The sequence below is a fragment of the Meles meles genome, chromosome 1, assembly GCF_922984935.1.
Source record: "Meles meles chromosome 1, mMelMel3.1 paternal haplotype, whole genome shotgun sequence".
In the NCBI taxonomy this organism is placed as follows: domain Eukaryota; kingdom Metazoa; phylum Chordata; class Mammalia; order Carnivora; family Mustelidae; genus Meles; species Meles meles.
In genome coordinates this window covers 70,557,590-70,575,821 of record NC_060066.1, presented here as the reverse complement: position 1 = coordinate 70,575,821, position 18,232 = coordinate 70,557,590, and the positions used below count along the sequence as shown (strand labels likewise).

General features: G+C 39.8%; 1 long non-coding RNA gene across 1 annotated transcript; it reads left to right on the top strand.

The window, feature by feature from the left end:
- The first annotated feature begins 1,159 nt into the window (after positions 1-1,159).
- Positions 1,160-17,987, top strand: LOC123947319. The gene is made up of 3 exons (XR_006819740.1): positions 1,160-1,203; positions 12,433-12,577; positions 17,883-17,987. It is a non-coding gene; the product is annotated as an uncharacterized LOC123947319 (long non-coding RNA).
- The last annotated feature ends 245 nt before the right edge of the window (positions 17,988-18,232 follow it).

Below are 18,232 nucleotides of genomic sequence, written 5' to 3'. Positions count from 1 at the left end.
ATTTTTATAATCAGATAAACCATATCAATGATTACTGTGGAAATATGAAATTTACAATTCGTGGTCTGATTTTTAAATATCAAAAACAAAAATAAAAGCATTGAGTTGAAAAAGAATCAGAAATTTATCCCTAGATTTAAGGACCAGACATATTGAAAACAGAGCATGCTTACCAGCTATCTACTGAAAACTTTTTTGTTTTTTTTGTTTGTTTGTTTTTTGTTTTGTCTAACTCAGTGCATTAGTTGTGATAGTTTAGGATGTAGAAACAAATACACTTCCACTTTTATAATGGCTCAAAGGACAGACTTTTAATCAGCTCACACAACAGTCCAATGCTTGTACTCTGCTTCATTGGGCAGCTTTCCTCTGTTCATGATTCAGGTTCTTTCCATCTGTGTCTCCTCTCAGTGGTTAGTTCTTGTGTGTAGACTTAGTTTTGTCACTAGTCATCTGAGCTTAGCATGCACTCAGTGAAGGCTTATTTAAGGAACAAGTGTGCCTATGCTAAATTTTACCTTGGGTTGAAGCTGTATGGAAGGTTGCTCTCTTTAAATAGTTTTTTTTTTCTTTAATTTCTTCTTTTTTCTTCTCCCCATCCAAGGAGTGGATAAATAAGTTGAGACCCGTTAAAAATTTAGAGAATTTAATGTACTTTGTGATATATCCGTGGAGCTCTTTTCCCATACCAGGGGAAGAGAGGAGGGGGAGAGAAGTGTTAGAGACATGAATTTTATGCATCAGTTTGAAATCATCTCCTTATAAAAGAGCATCGGTAACATGTATCATCCATGCTTATATATGCCTACATGTGTAAGAAAGCTAAAAGAAGACCCAGAGTCTCCTAACCACAGTTGTATCTGCTGAGACTGATGAGGAGGAGTCTGGGAGGAAAAGAGACCTCCATCCAGTGTATAAATATTTATGGTGTTTCAACTTTTATTCTGTCCATATATTGTATCTTGAAATAAAAACAGACTTTTAATGAGAAAAAGAATTACACACAAAAGTTTCTGTTAAGTAATCAGACATTATCTCTCTCTCTCTCTTTTTCTTTTTTTTAACCTAGGGATCCAAGATCACCGACACCTGCACTGAGATGCTAATGTGTGGCATCTTGCTGAAAATTTCTTCTGGAAATATTCAAGAACAGGTGTTTTTTCTTTTTGATAATCTTCTGGTATATTGCAAAAGGAAACACAGGTAAGGTGATAAACAGGTACTACTTCAGAAATAACTTATTAACCTTGGAAAATATTTTTTAAGAAAAAAGAAATTATCAATCTCACAGTTTCAACCTTTTCCTCTGTGCTCCCGGGAACTCAGGATCTCCTCAGTAAAATTCACATACTCTTAGCCTGTTTTCTGATTCTTCTCGTTACCTTCTTGTAAAACCTGACTGAAATGTGATGGTCGTTCAATAACACTACCTTCCCAGGAAGCTTTTGGAGGAAAAAAATTTTTTCTGTTGCTACCCAACATGCCTCAGGCTCTGTAGGAAAGGTGAATATGTCTTCCGTGTTTCCCAGTGCTGTTTCCCAGTCATTTCCTCCCCTTCCTTGGAAATATTTTCCTTGATTGCCCCATCTAGTATAGCCTCCCGGCAATTTTATATCGATACCTAGAAAATTCTTGCTAATAGTTTCTTCATTATTTATTTATTTGTTGCCACCTTTGCTGGATTAGATGGTAAAGTCAATGAGAATACTGGTCTTGCTACTTATTCTGTGCTATTTCCCTAGAGACTGGACCTGCCATGTACCCTGTAATAGACACTCAAGAGGTATTTGTTGAATAAGTGAATAAATGAATGAATAAGTGAATGAATGAAACCCATGCAAGTTCCTGGTATAGCTTAGTTATCATTAGTTTAAGTAATTTAATGTAGCAGTGTTACTGATGTATGTTATTTTTTTTAAAGTAGAGATATAATTTTTTCTTCAGGAGGTACTTAATATATAGGATGTTTCCTTGAACTCCTGGTGAAACGTTTTACAGATTATTTAAGCAAAATAATAAAGCTGAACTTAATTGGGAAATTTCCTGAGCCTTTCTTTACTTCTTCCTAACCATATCTAGGATACTTTATTTTCAGTTGAAAGGTACTAAAAGGCTTCCTGAAATTTAAAGGTGAAACAGATGGGTTGAGGATGCTGGGTTTGCATGAGTGTTTATTCTAGGTTCAGAAATGAGGACAGTGTAACCAAAGATTTTTGGTAACATGAAAATGAGAAACTCAAAAACTGCCTGATTTCTGAGGCAAGATTAAGGGAACGTCATTCTTCATCTTTTGAAATGGGATTTCCTAAGTCAATGAACAAGATGTCAAGAGCAAGTTCTCTGAGCTGGCAGCTGTATTGATGACATGGGAGTTCTGCCTCTTGGATTATAGTATCAGAATGCCCTAGCAGGAGACATGAGTGCAAAAATACAGTGATACTGAGAAAGCATAGAACTACCCATGTGTCTTGCTGAAAGGGAACAGGTTAGGGTTAAAGTCAAAAGACAGTTATGGGGTGCCTGGGTGGTGCAGTTGGTTAAGTGTCTAACTCCTGGTTTCGACTCCGGTTATGATCTCAGGTTTGTGAGATTGAGCCCCATATCAGGCTCTGCATCAAATTGGTGTCAGCTTGAGTTTCTCTCTCTCTCACTCTGCCCTTTCCCAATCTTACACATGCTCTCTCTCTTTAAAATAAATAAAGGAGTAATGAATCTTTCAAAAAAAGATAGTTGTTGTTAATCCCTGCCTTAATGAGCTTTTTTTTTTTTAAAGATGCTTTTTACCACATATGAAAATGAATTGACTATTTTTTTTACTATGCTCTTCTAAATTCTTTGTATTTTGCAGCAAGATTGGGACTCATAGAAATACGTTTCAGGAAGATGTAGAAAAGGCTGTTAATTTTAGTTGTATATAACTCATTAAGATATTATAACGTGCTTCAAGTTGTTTAGGTACAATTGTTTTTATCCAGCTTTATGGAGGACTAGTTGACAAGTAACATTGTAATATATTTTAATTGTACTACATGATGATTTGATATACATCATGAAAGGATTTTACCTATGAAGTCAATTAAGACATCCATCTAGGTGCAGTTATTAAAGGCATCCATTTGAGAATGAGTTTTTTTTTATTACAATTGATCTCATACATGCCTGCTTTCAAGTGCAAAGCTTTTGCAAGATTAGCCATGTACAGTGATGATATCATTTATGGTCTTATGACTTTCCTTTTTAAATTGGTAAACAACAGAAAAGATTTTGTAAAATTAAAATCCTGAAGGTTTTTTTTTTTTTTTTTTTTTTTTTTTGAGAGAGAGAGAGATAGTGAGCAGCAGGAGGGGCAAAGGGAGAGGGAGAGAAGCAGACTCTCCCCGTTGAAGTGCAGAGCCTGACATGGGGCTTAGTCCCAGGACCCTGAGATCATGACCTGAGCCAACATCAAGAGTTGGACGCTTAACTGACTGAACCATCCAGGTGCCCCTAAAATCCTAGTTTTTGAGCAAATATCCTTAATGGGTATATAATATGGACAAAATGCATAGTGACTAGAAATGGAAATACTGCATAAAAATGATTGTCTATTCACTTCCCGAATTGAAGTAGTAAGAAGATACCATCTAGTCCCTTCATTTTAGGATACTTCATCCCCTTAACCAAGTACTATTGAAGCTCTAAAGATTATTTAGTGAGTATGAGTAAACTGAACCTTTTCCACATTTCCACAATATTTTAACTGCAAAACCTGGGGACTTGATGAATTGAATTCTAGATTTACATTCACAAAAGACAAGAGTGCTGATTCGGAATCTCAGCTCTGGAATTTACTAATGCTATTAATCTCAGGAGAAACTAGTATTAAAAAAAAATAATGTATAATAGTTAATACATAAAGCATGATACGGCTTAGTTTGGCTTGTTAATGAGCTCTATAAGTATGATAATGTATTTTGCTTTCTGCAATTTATATTTTGTATACAATATAGTTTGTAAATTATTTATCCATATGTATAGGAATAGTTTATTCATTTAACTGTTGCATAATACTCCATTGGTTGAATATTATCACAATTATATTGATAACAACTTAATTACTCACTCTCCCATCAGTGGACTTTAGGTTTTTATTTGTTTTAGTTTTTCTGCCATTATGAATGTTCCTGCAGTGTGTATCTGATGACCACTAAAACAATTAATTAGAAGGGAAATCAGAAAATTGGGATATCAAATATTCTCCATTAAAACATAGAGCAAAATTATTTTCAAAGCAGAAGCTTTTCAGTTGATACACTTTAATAGAACCACCTTCTTTTTTTTTTTTTTAAATATTTTTTTTAAAGTTTTTTTTTTTTTTTTTTATTTACTTATTTGACAGAGAGAGATCACAAGTAGGCAGAGAGGCAGGCAGAGAGAGAGGGAAGCAGGCTTGCTGCTGAGCAGAGAGCCCGATGCGGGACTCGATCCCAGGACCCTGAGATCATGACCTGAGCCGAAGGCAGCGGCTTTAACCACTGAGCCACCCAGGCGCCCCAAATAGAACCACCTTCTGAAGGGAACGAAGATCTCTCTTTTTAAGCCAAGTGTTAACAATATTGATCAGACACTTAGTGGAATTTCATACTGAGTGTTACTATCTATGGGTCAAGAGAAATTTAAAAGCCTATACAGAACTCACAAGATCACAAAGCAAATTAATGCTTTGGAAAATAGGACCCAGTGTTAGATTCCACACCATGATTCTTTGCCTGTGAATAAAACTTTTTTAAAAATGATTGAAGTATGATGTATCAACTTACAAGAAACTCTCTTTTGCAAGAGACCACAATAATATGTCCTACCTGGGAGAATAAGCAATTATCTACATACTAAACTTCTCGGCATTCTTCTCTATCCTGGCTTTCTATGATGCCAACTTGCATACTATATGGACTGAATCCCTAATTGGTAGCATTTATTTAGGGTTATTAGCAAAGGACATTTAGAGGTGACTTTCATAATGAACATAGGAGTGCAAGATGGTGAAGGCCTGGGCCGACAAACCCTAATCAGGTTAACTAATCTATTTAATTAGTTTCTTTTAGTAGGGATGAAGGACTAAGTTCTGATGAGGCTTTAGACAGATGACCTAGGAACATAGATTCTCTTTCAAGGAAGCAACTCAGACTGGGACAGCACCTTGTGACCCCTCCTTGCACCTACTCCTCCTGCTTCAGGGCTGATATCTAACTGCAAGGGTGGGGAGGAGAGGGACACTGAAGTTGGTGAATATTTATGCCTTCACTTTTGTCAGATGTGTCTGTACAACAAATGGAACAAATGAGTAATTATTTCAGTATATTAAATTATTAGGCAGACTTTTGTCAATGAGTCAAATGGAATAGTTCAAGTTAATTGAAATCTTTTGAGTGACTAGGTATTCTGAAATCCTGAATCATTTCTTAGAATCTTTCCTCTTTAATGAAAAATCCTGTTGTTAAAATAATCTTTCCTGAATGTTCAGTGATTCAACTACAAACACATTTAGCCACATAATTCATTATTATAAATGTTCCTCTATAAACCTGGATATTTTAACTTCGTGTTACATTTAAAGATTAAAGACCAGTCTTAGACACACTATACCAAAGTTCTGGAATGTTTGAGAGAGGAGGAAGCAGGCTCCCTGCCGAGCAGAGAGCCTAACACGGGGCTCCATCCCAGGACCCTGGGATCATGACCTGAGCTGAAGGCAGAGGCTTTAACCCACTGAACCCCCAGGCGCCCCCATGCTTAAAACTTTTGATGACAAGTTTAAATGTTCCCCCGCCTATTTGAATATATTATAAAAATACTAGGTATTTTTGCATACTCTAGGTATAAGTAAAATACTTTTCTAAGTAAAGGACTCCATCAGACACTGATCACAATGATTTAGCTCAAAACTTGCAGAAGAGGGCGCCTGGGTGGCTCAGTGGGTTAAGCCGCTGCCTTCGGCTCAGGTCATGATCTCAGGGTCCTGGGATCGAGTCCCACATCGGGCTCTCTGCTCAGCAGCGAGCCTGCTTCCCTCTCTCTCTGCCTGCCTCTCTGTCTACTTGTGATCTCTCTCTGTCAAATAAATAAATAAAAAATCTTTAAAAAAAAAAAAAAAAAAAAAAAAAAAAAATTAAAAAAAAAAAAAAAAAACTTGCAGAAGAAATAATTGCGTTTGGAATGAGACTAAGCTTTTAGCTAGTGTGTAACTATTTAAATCTTTTGAAAAATAAACTTGATTACACTCTTACTTATAATGTTTTATAAATTGAATTATATCAGTTATACCTTAGAATACAAAAAAATAATGCAATAATGATATGACATGTAGAAATGTGAAAATTTGTTTGTTTTAATATATCCATGTTATCCATTACTGCTTATGTTGAAGGAAGATGGTAGCCATTGAGTTTGTCTCCAAATTTCTATTCCTCCATTGTCTAGACCCAACTCTCATTTTGGTTAATTCTAATTTAATTATTCTTTGAAGATTCTTTCTGAGATATTAGTTTGAACATGATGCATAAAAAGTATCCAACTTAAGACCTACCTAGGAAAGCTGTTGTACTTTCTGCAGTTAATTTCCTTGGTAATTTTCATAGTATACGCTTAGACATTCATTCAGAAAGTAACAACAGTTCATTTATATTCTTTCTTAAGAACTAATTTATTTGTGTAGTTGGAGAGAGGGCAAAATGGTAACCTTTAGAAAATGTGATCTGTAGTGGTGTTAGGCAAACCACAAATTTCAATACAATGGTCAAATTTGAATTGAATAAGATGGAAATTTTTTATTTTTAAGGTGTTCTTTTTTTAAATTAATTTATTTATTTTTATTTTCTTATTTACAGCATAACAGTGTTCATTGTTTTGGCATCACACCCAGTGCTCCATGCAGTACGTGCCCTCCCCACTACCCACAACCTGGTTCCTCAACCTCCCACCCCACGCCCACCACCCACCCACCCCCCCCCGCCGCCCCTTCATAACCCTCTGGTTGTTTTTCAGAGTCCATAGTCTCTCATGGTTCATCTCCCCTTCCAGTTTCCCTCAACTCCCTCTCCTCTCCATCTCCCCATGTCCTCCATGTTATTTGTTATGCTCCACAAATAAGTGAGACCATATGATACTTGACTCTCTCTGCTTGACTTATTTCGCTCAGCATAATTTCTTCCAGTCCCGTCCATGTTGCTACAAAAGTTGGGTATTCGTCCTTTCTGATGGAGGCATAATACTCCATTGTGTATATGGACCACATCTTCCTTATCCATTCATCCATTGAAGGGCATCTTGGTTCTTTCCACAGTTTGGCGACCGTAGCCATTGCTGCAATAAACATTGGGGTACAGATGGCCCTTCTTTTCACTACATCTGTATCTTTGGGGTAAATACCCAGCAGTGCAATTGCAGGGTCATAGGGAAGCTCTATTTTTAATTTCTTCAGGAATCTCCACACTGTTCTCCAAAGTGGCTGCACTAACTTGCATTCCCACCAACAGTGTAAGAGGGTTCCCCTTTCTCCACATCCTCTCCAGCACACGTTGTTTCCTGTCTTGCTAATTTTGGCCATTCTTACTGGTGTTAGGTGGTATCTCAATGTTGTTTTCATTTGAATCTCCCTGATGGCTAGTGATGATGAACATTTTTTCATGTGTCTGATAGCCATTTGTATGTCTTCATTGGAGAAGTGTCTGTTCATATCTTCTGCCCATTTTTTGATATGATTATCTGTTTTTTGTGTGTTGAGTTTGAGAAGTTCTTTGTAGATCCTGGATATCAACCTTTTGTCTGTACTGTCATTTGCAAATATCTTCTCCCATTCCGTGGGTTGCCTCTTTGTTTTGTTGACTGTTTCCTTTGCTGTGCAGAAGCTTTTGATCTGGATGAAGTCCCAAAAGTTCATTTTTGCTTTTGTTTCCTTGGCCTTTGGAGACATATCTTGAAAGAAGTTGCTGTGGCTGATATCGAAGAAGTTACTGCCTATGTTCTCCTCTAGGATTCTGATAGATTCCTGTCTCACGTTGAGGTCTTTTATCCATTTCAAGTTTATCTTTGTGAACGGTGTAAGAGAATGGTCCAGTTTCATTCTTCTACATATCGCTGTCCAGTTTTCCCAGCACCATTTATTGAAGAGACTGTCTTTTTTCCATTGAATATTTTTTCCTGTTTTGTCGAAGATTATTTGACCATAGAGTTGAGGGTCCATATCTGGGCTCTCCACTCTGTTCCACTGGTCTATGTGTCTGTTTTTATGCGAGTACCACGCTGTCTTCGTGATCACAGCTTTGTAGTAAAGCTTGAAATCGGGTAACGTGTTGCCGCCAGTTTGTTTTTGTTTTTCAACATTTCCTTAGCAATTTGGGGTCTCTTCTAACTCCATACAAATTTTAGCATTATTTGCTCCAGCTCTTTGAAAAATATCGGTGGAATTTCGATCGGAATGGCATTAAAAGTATAGAATGCTCTAGGCAGTATAGACATTTTAACAATGTTTTTTCTTCCAATCCAAGAGCATTTAACGGTCTTCCATCTTTTTGTGTCTTCTTCAATTTCTTTCATGAGTGTTCTGTAGTTCCTCAAGTACAGGTCCTTTACTTCTTTGGTTCGGTTTATGCCCAGGTATCTTATGGTTCTTGGTGCTATAGTAAATGGAATCGATTCTCTAATTTCCCTTTCTGTATTTTCATTGTTAGTGTATAAGAAAGCCACTGATTTCTGTACATTGACTTTGTATCCTGCCATGTTACTGAATTGCTGTATGAGTTCTAGTAGTTTGGGGGTGGAGTCTTTGGGGTTTTCCATATAAAGAATCATGTCATCTGCGAAGAGAGGGAGTTTGACTTCTTCCTTGCCAATTTGGATACCTTTTATTTCTCTTTGTTGTCTGATTGCCGTTGCTAGAACTTCTAATACTATGTTGAACAAGAGTGGTGAGAGTGGGCATCCTTGTCGTGTTCCTGATCTCAACGGGAAGGCTGCGAGCTTTTTCCCATTGAGGATGATATTTGCTGTGGGTCTTTCATAGATAGATTTTATGAAGTTCAGGAATGTTCCCTCTATCCCTATACTTTGAAGCGTTTTCATCAGGAACGGATGCTGGATTTTGTCAAATGCTTTTTCTGCATCAATTGAGAGGACCATGTGGTTCTTCTCTCTTCTCTTATTGATGTGTTCTATCACACTGATTGATTTGCGAATGTTGAACCAACCTTGCAACCCAGGGATGAATCCCACCTGGTCATGGTGGATAATCTTTTGAATGTGCTGCTGGATCCTGTTTGCTAGGATCTTGTTGAGAATCTTTGCATCCATATTCATCAGTGACATTGGTCTGAAATTCTCCTTTTTGGTAGGGTCTTTGCCTGGTTTGGGGATCAGGGTAATGCTGGCTTCATAAAAAGAGTCTGGAAGTTTTCCTTCTGCTTCAATTTTTTGGAACAGCTTCAGGAGAATTGGTGTTATTTCTTCTTTGAAAGTTTGGTAGAATTCCCTAGGGAATCCGTCAGGTCCTGGGCTCTTGTTTTTTGGGAGGTTTTTGATCACTGCTTCAATCTCATTACTAGATATCGGTCTATTCAGGTTGTCAATTTCTTCCTGGTTCAGTTTTGGGAGTTTGTAGCTTTCCAGGAATGCATCCATTTCATCTAGGTTGCTTAGCTTATTGGCATATACCTGTTGGTAATAATTTCTGATGATTGTTTCTATTTCCTTGGTGTTAGTTGTGATCTCTCCTTTTTCATTCATAATTTTATTAATTTGGGCTTTCTCTCTTTTCTTTTGGATTAGTGTGGCCATTGGTTTATCGATCTTATTGATTCTTTCAAAAAACCAGCTTCTATTTTCATTGATATGTTCTACTGTATCTCTCGTTTCTACCTCATTGATCTCTGCTCTAATCTTGATTATTTCCCTTCTTGCATGTGGAGTTGGTTTGATTTGTTGTTGGTTCTCCAGTTCTTTAAGGTATAGAGACAGCTGGTGTATTCTGGATTTTTCAATGTTTTTGAGGGAGGCTTGGATGGCTATGTATTTCCCCCTTAGAACCGCCTTTGCTGTATCCCATAGGTTTTGGACCGAGGTGTCTTCATTCTCATTGGTTTCCATGAATTGTTTAAGTTCATCTTTGATCTGTAACATACAATGGTAAAAATATTAGATTGGCAACCGACTTATCCCCAGAGACATGGCAGGCCAGAAAGAGCTGGCGTGATATATTCAGAACAGTAAACGAGAAAAACATGCAGCCAAGAATACTCTATCCAGCTAAGCTATCATTGAAAATAGAAGGAGAGATAAAAAGCTTCCAGGAGGGACAGGGTCAAGATGGCCGGGAAGTAGGAGGAGGTGCCATTTCAACCTGTACCCTAAAGTGAGCTGATTACCTACCAAAGAACTCCGACCACCCATGAAATCAGCCTGAGATCAGAATTATACACGTCTGGATCTCTACTGGAGCAGAAGACGCCAGTGGCAGGTAAAGCAGACTGGGAGCATCGGACTGATATCGGAAGATAAACAAAAGGGGGAGGGAGCCACCAGAGGTGACCCATTGGAAAGTAACACCCCAACACGAGAGTGCTCTGCGTCTGGGGACCAGCATTAACTTGGAGTCTGGTTGAAAGCACTCAAAAAACAAACAGCAAAGGATCGCGGTGGGGGGGGGGGGTAATAGTGGGAACCTGGGCGGTTAGGGTCAGGGACCTAAGTCCCGGACCCAGGACAGCCTCCCCTGGCGCGGAGCCAGGGAGAGTGCGGCGGAGAAATCAGGTCTCCGTCCCTGAGCCGCCAGTGCGCCTGAATGCCAGCGCGCCTGAGAACGAGTGGGGTCTGGCTCCCGTGAGGGGCTGGGAGCCTGGCCAGACGGCAATCCTGAAACGCTCGAGTCCCACACCCTCCCTTGGGATAGGTGCTCATAGGCGCTAGCCTGGAGCTCTGGCATCCGGAAAAACCAGACATTCCCAGCCCGGGACAGCGGGAAAATCTCAGTGCACGATCTCTGCTCGGAACCTCTCTGGCGGTCTGGAGCTGCCTAGACAGCCACTGCTGCCCTGGGTTTGGGCACAAGGAGGAGCTCTTTAAGGTGTTCTTTAGTGTGAATTGATTTTCTTAAGGAAATATTTCAGCTGTCATTTTCAATATAAATATTTTAGACCATTTAAAGGTATTAAACTCGTTGTTTTTTAAATTAAATTTTGCTTATACTTTCAATGCCATTCCAATCAAAATTCCACCGATATTTTTCAAAGAGCTAGAGCAAATAATGCTAAAATTTGTATGGAGTCAGAAGAGACCCCGAATTGCTAAGGAAATGTTGAAAAACAAAAACAAACTGGCGGCATCACGTTACCCGATTTCAAGCTTTACTACAAAGCTGTGATCACCAAGACAGCGTGGTACTGGCATAAAAACAGACACATAGACCAGTGGAACAGAGTGGAGAGCCCAGATATGGACCCTCAACTCTATGGTCAAATAATCTTCGACAAAACAGGAAAAAATATTCAATGGAAAAAAGACAGTCTCTTCAATAAATGGTGCTGGGAAAACTGGACAGCGATATGTAGAAGAATGAAACTCGACCATTCTCTTACACCGTACACAAAGATAAACTCGAAATGGATAAAAGACCTCAACGTGAGACAGGAATCTATCAGAATTCTTTAAGTTTTGTTGAATTTAGCAGTCAATTCAGATAGCTTAGCAAATCATTTCAAAGGTAAAATAAATGTTTCATCAAGTTGAACCTTTATTTTTTCAGAATAGCTATGCGTATAGATAAATCTGAAGTGAAAAAGGAAGGAGGGAAAGAAGGAAGGAAAAAACGAAGAAAGCAAAGCAAGCAGACAAGCATGTTCTGTTAATTTGTTTATGTTAACAGGCTCTATTCTTAATAAAAATTATTCTGTTACTGACAAATGGTAATTCCTCCTCCATTGTAAAAAATAAAAATTCTAGTAAAAAATTTTGTAGTTAGAAGACTGAAAATAAAAATCACACAAATCTTGTGATTTATGTAGGTCCCATGATAAAGCCACCCATTAACTTCCTTTTGACCCCTTCTCTTTCTTTCCCCTATGCTCCAAATTCAGGGTTTTTTTTATGGTTTTATTTATTTATGTGTGTGTGAGAGAGAGAGAGAGAACTAATGCACATGGGGAGGGGCAGAGGGAGAGAGAGAAGCAGACTCCCTGCTAAGCAGGGAGCTCAATTCAGGACTCCATCCCAGGACACTGAGACCATGACCTGAGCCGAAGGCAGGCACTTAACTGACTGAGCTACCCAGGTGCCCTGTGGTAGAGAGCTCTGTATCTGCAACCCCCTGCCCATGCTTGATGTGCAATAAATTTTGGTCTCATGCAGGCAAGAGTGAGTGAGGAGACTTTTTCAGTTACCTGTCCTTGGTTTCCTTCTCGATAGGTTTAAAATTAGGAATGGAGCAAGACACCTGGGTAATGATCTCGGAACAGGGCGAGAAACTCTACAAGATGATGTGCAAACAAGGAAATCTGACCAAAGACAGAAAAAGAAAACTGACCACATTCCTTAAATGCTTCCTTGAAAGGTAAGGTCTATAGTCTGGGTACATGGATTTCTTTCATATTTTCACTATGTCATGTATCAACTACCCTTCCTTCAATGATTTGCTTTTCTTCTATAAAAAAAATATTCCGGGGCATCTGGGTGGCTCAGTGGGTTAAAGCCTCTGCCTTCAGCTCAGGTCATGATCTCAGGGTCCTGGGATCGAGCCCCGCATCGGGCTCTCTGCTCGGCGGGGAGCCTGCTTCCGTCTCTCTCTCTGCGTACTTATCATCTCTGTCTGTCAAATGGATAAATAAATCTTAAAAACATTCCTCTGGGCATTTTTTAATATCTTTTTACTGTCAACATTTCCTGGATGATAGTGAGGTGAAGGAATGGACCTAGTGCCTGCAATCATGGAAGATTTTAGACATCTATCCATCCATCCCTGACGTCAACCATTTCAGATGTATGGTGTTCTGAGGGGGAAGCAGACACTGGGGTCAGGCAGGGCTGGCAGGAAGCAGGTTCACTGAAGGGGGAGGAAGTCTAGCAAGGATGTGAGTACAGGGCCTACAAGTCAGAGAACCAAAGAATGTAAGACACAGAGTCCAAACCCGAGATTCATCAGCACTTTGACAACTGGGCTCATGTTGAAGGACCATCGATGAGGAATCTGAAAAAGAGGGTCCTGCAAGGGGCCTGGCACAGAGCAACAGGCAGAGAGGTTGCCTGGGTATTGAGCATAGACCCACTGTCAGTCCTCTGGGGTCTGCGGCAGCAGCACGTGGGAGTCCCTGCCCGGTGAAGGGTGCAGAACCAAAGGGAAGGGCGGCTGCCTTAAGCCATGCCCCGTGTTGGCTGTTTCCATATATTTCTAATCCTCAGATGCATACTCTGCATTTATAATCTTTATATTTTTTAAAGATTCAGAAACCAGCTCTCAGGGAGTTTACCAGGCCCGCCTTCATACAACCAGTGAATGCCAATGTCAACTCTGTAGAAGCAGACTGGAGTGGTAGTTCAAAGCCCACACTTCGCAGTCAGACTGTCTCCATGCAAATCTGGTCCTACCTCTGGCTAGTTGAGCGATGTGGGAAGTTTAAATGTCTTTTTCCTCTCTAAACTTGAAGATGATCATAGTGCTTACCTGTAATGCCTACCAGAATGTCTTCTCGATAAGTTATGCAGATACCATAAAATAACCATAGGCCACACCGGCTGCCAACCCAGGTAGAAGAATATAAGCCAGGAAACCCTGGCCTGCAGGGCAGCATGGGGCCCCTCCTTCAGGGGCTGGGGTCCTCACAACAGAGCACTCAGCTGCCAGCAAGCTGCTGTTGCTGTCCTTGGTAGGCCCCCAGCCGACAGCTCTTGTGGGAGAGAAACCCACCTCTGGGGCATAACTTCCGGGGTTGTCAGAGGAACATGCCTGTTTATAGGAGTCACTTCAAGCTATAGCTTCTCACCAAGAATGTATTCATATTCCATATAGCCATCAGGAGTCATTTTGGCCATGATCAATGCTGCCTGGTAACCCAGCAGATGCCCTGCCTCCATCAGGTTCCAGGGAAACAGAGCTCCAAGGCTGACCCAGGGTCAAGTTTTCCTAATTAAAGGAGCTGGAGTCTTGTTAACTAAAGAGTTAACACGTGGGTGGAGTGTGGAGAGGGTGGCTGGGTGATGGACATTGGGGAGGGTTTGTGCTCTAATGAGCGCTGTGAAATGTGTAAGCCTGATGATTCACAGACCTGTACCCCTGGGGCAAATGATACATTATATGGTAATAAAAATAATAATAATACTTAAAAAAAAAAAGAGTTAACATGATCTTACACGGCCAAAGTGCTAGTTAGTTACAATGATATGTGAGCATTCTCCACAGTGCCTGATACACAGGAGAGACTTGGTAAATTTTAGTTTGTTCATTGTGGCTTTTTCCATAACAGCACACTAGCTTAGTTACTAGTTACTAATTATAGACCAAGTTTGAGATTGTTTTTGACTGGATCAGGATCCTTTCGCAGATTGTTGATGGGATCTTGTGATTTCTGTAGGTCCCATGATAAAGCCAGCCAGTAACTTCCTTTCTTACCCCTTCTCTTTCCTTCCCCTATGCTCTTAATTAATAGAAGTTCTTACAGTGTGTTCTTTTCCTCATTTTAATTTGGCATATTCAGGAATCTGCTGACATCAGAACAGAGAATGATGCTTTCGCTACATACCAACCAGCTCAACCCATTTGTCAACCACTGACGTTTCATAAGTGCTCAAAATGTGCCATACACTGTGCTGAGCTCCTGACATACATCAGCTCATTTAATCCTGTGACGGCACTGTGGAGTTGATACGCTTTTTTTTCCCCAAGATTTTACTTAATTATTTGCGAGGTGGGGGGAGCAGAGGGAAAGGGACAAGCAGACTCCATGCTGAGTGCAGAGCCCGATTTGGTGCTTGATACCAGGACCCTGAGATCATGACCTGAGCCAAAGGGAGATGCTTAACTGACAGAGCTACCCAGACATCCCTGGAATTGGTATTATTATTTTTGTGCTATTGAAGAAAAAACTGAAGTTTTACTTCTTTTAAAAATTTTCTTTCTTTTGGATGGCTTTAACAACTTCTTCTGCCTTAAAATGTACTTTTTAGACTAGATATCCATTTTTAGAATTCCATGCCCCTCGGTTATTTGACTTTAGCCATAGGTGTTGCCTTTGGTTTTGAAGTAAATGGAAAAGTAATTTCCTGACACCTTGTATAGCTTGGCTTCTCTGACCTCTGTGCAAAGTTGAAACCATTCTAAAATGTATCCATTACTTTATGTAAAATTCAAATGTTATATTTTTATAACATGAGCACAATAAAATATTTTATTATAAAATGTTTCTCTATTTAGTGTTCTTTTACTGATACCACATGGCCCAAAAAACAGTACCAAGCTGGTGCTTTCCTGTGTTATAAAATATCATCCTACTTATCTGTGATGTAGGGCTCCACCCCACACGCCAAAATGGTAAAAGATGTGGTTTGTTCATCCTCCCTGGCCTTTCACAGCCACAGCAGATGGATGTGGTAGACAGTTCTGATGGGTGGTTTTGTGCTGGAATATTCCTTTTTTTAAGATTTTATTTATTTATTTGAGAGAGAGGGAGAATCAGAGAGAGAGAGCACAACAGGCGGGAGGGTCAAAGGGAGAAACAGATGTCTCAGTGAGCAGGGAACCCAATGTGGGGCTCGATTCCCAGACTCCAGGAACATGACCTGAGCCAAAGGCAGATGCTTAAGCGACTAGGCCACCCAGGTCCCTCCACCCCCACCCCCCAGATGACATTTAAATTCAAGAATGAATTTATTAAAAACCGTATTTATTAAAAAAAACAAAAAACGTATTTATTTATTTGTTTATGTATTTTTAAAGGTTTTATTTATTATCTGAGAGGAGAGAGAGAGCACAAGCATCGGGAGGGGCAGAGGGAGTGGGAGCAACAGACTCCCTGCTGAGCAGAGAGCAGGAGGTGTGACTGATCCCAGGACCCCGAGATCATGACCTGAGCCAAAACAACCAACTGAGCTACCCATGTGCCCCACTAAATAACTTCAAAATTTGAAAACAGTATAGTAAAACTATTGGTGTGTACTAATTTTATATTGCTGCAGAATAAATAAATAACAACACACCTAGTGCCTTGAAACAACACCTATTCATTAGCTCATAATTCTTTTTTTTTTCCATTTTATTTATTTTTTCAGCGTAACAGTATTCATTGTTTTTGCACAACACCCAGTGCTCCATGCAAAACGTGCCCTCCCCATTACCCACCACCTGTTCCCCCAACCTCCCACCCCTGACCCTTCAAAACCCTCAGGTTGTTTTTCAGAGTCCATAGTCTCTTATGGTTCGCCTCCCCTTCCAAAAAATTTTTTTTTAATAAACATATAATGTATTTTTATCCCCAGGGGTACAGGTCTGTGAATCGCCAGGTTTACACACTTCACAGCACTCACAATAGCACATACCCTCCCCAGTGTCCATAGCCCCCTCCCCCTCTCCCAATCCCACCTCCCCCCAGCAACCCCCAGTTTGTTTTGTAAGATTAAGAGTCATTTATGGTTTGTCTCCCGTATAGCTCATAATTCTATATGTCAGAAAGAAGTTGAGGGGTAGCAATGCTGGGCTGTCTGCTTAGGGTCTCACAAGGTCGAAATCAAGGTCAACATCGAGTGCTGAACTGCGGCTGGGCCTTATCTTAAGGGTCTGAAGAAAAATTCACTTGCAAGCACATTCAGGTTGTTGACAGAATTCAGTACCCCGTGATTGTAAGAATAAGCCCTACTTCTGTGCTGGCTGTTGGCCAGGACCACTCTCAGAAGCTGCCTGTGTTCCTTGGTACATGGCCCCTCTATCTTCTAAGGCAGCAGTGAGCAGTGGCTCACTGAATCTTTCTTGTGCTTTTAATTTGTCTCTTACTCTTGTGCCACCAGCCTGAGAAAACTCTCTGCTTCAAAGTGCTCAACTGACTGGGTCAAGCTCACTTGAATAATTTACATCTTTTGAGGTCAACTGACTTGGAATTTTAGTTTCCTATACAAAATTCATCCATACCACTACCCAGATTAAGATTTGGTTACAAAACCAAGGGGTGGGATTCTTGATAGTGGGGTAAGAGAACACGTTTAGAATTCCTTCTACCATATGGGGTGTGCAGTTTTTTGGGGTTTGCCTTCTTAGAGTTCAAACACACTGGTTTTCTGTGCCTAGAAAGCCATATTCCAGTCTATCTCTTATATTCAGTCATTATTATTCTGTTTATTTTGTCTGTTTGCTATCTTTAGGATCTTGTTGTATTCTCTTTACAGTTAAAACTACTCTAAGGGCGCCTGGGTGGCTCAGTGGGTTAAGCCGCTGCCTTCAGCTCAGGTCATGATCCTGGGATCGAGTCCCACATCGGGCTCTCTGCTCAGCAGAGAGACTGCTTCCCTTCCTCTCTCTCTGCCTGCCTCTCTTGTGATTTCTCTCTGTCAAAGAAATAAATAAAATCTTTAAAAAAAAACTACTCTAAAAATATCCCTTTGTGTTTATTAGAGGTCTCAGTAAGTTGAATAGGTGTTATATAATAGGGTTTAGGTAAGCATGAATGAATGGACATGAGTTTTCTAGGATAGAGTAAAATTTAAATAATTTGGGGCTTTGCATATGTGAAAAAATGTAAGCTTAAATGCACTGCAAATATTTCTTTATATCTGAGGCTCCTTCCAATGCTGCTTGATGAAAGCATGGTAGAAATAGACTTCTTGGGGAGGAAGGTGTGGGAAAACTCTTTAACTATTTCACTGGATTTCTATTGCAGTGAATTTGTGTCATGGCTCTTGGAAATTGGAGAGATTCACAGGCCTGAGGAAGATGTACACTTTGGACAAGCATTATTAGAAAATGGAATCACCCACCATGGTAATTATTTTGTTAATTACTAAGTTATTCTCTTTGGTCACCAGTTGGAAGCATCTTGATTCTGTTAATCAATCTGGCTTATAGTAAATGTCTACATTATAGGATGCTTATGTATTTTTAACATTTCAAGTACCTAATATATATAGAACTGCAGTTCTGGGAATTTTGTGGAGTATGGGTTTATGGTGATATATTTGCTAATTTTAATGTGAATGGCTACGAACAGGCAAAAATTAGAAATACGGGTAA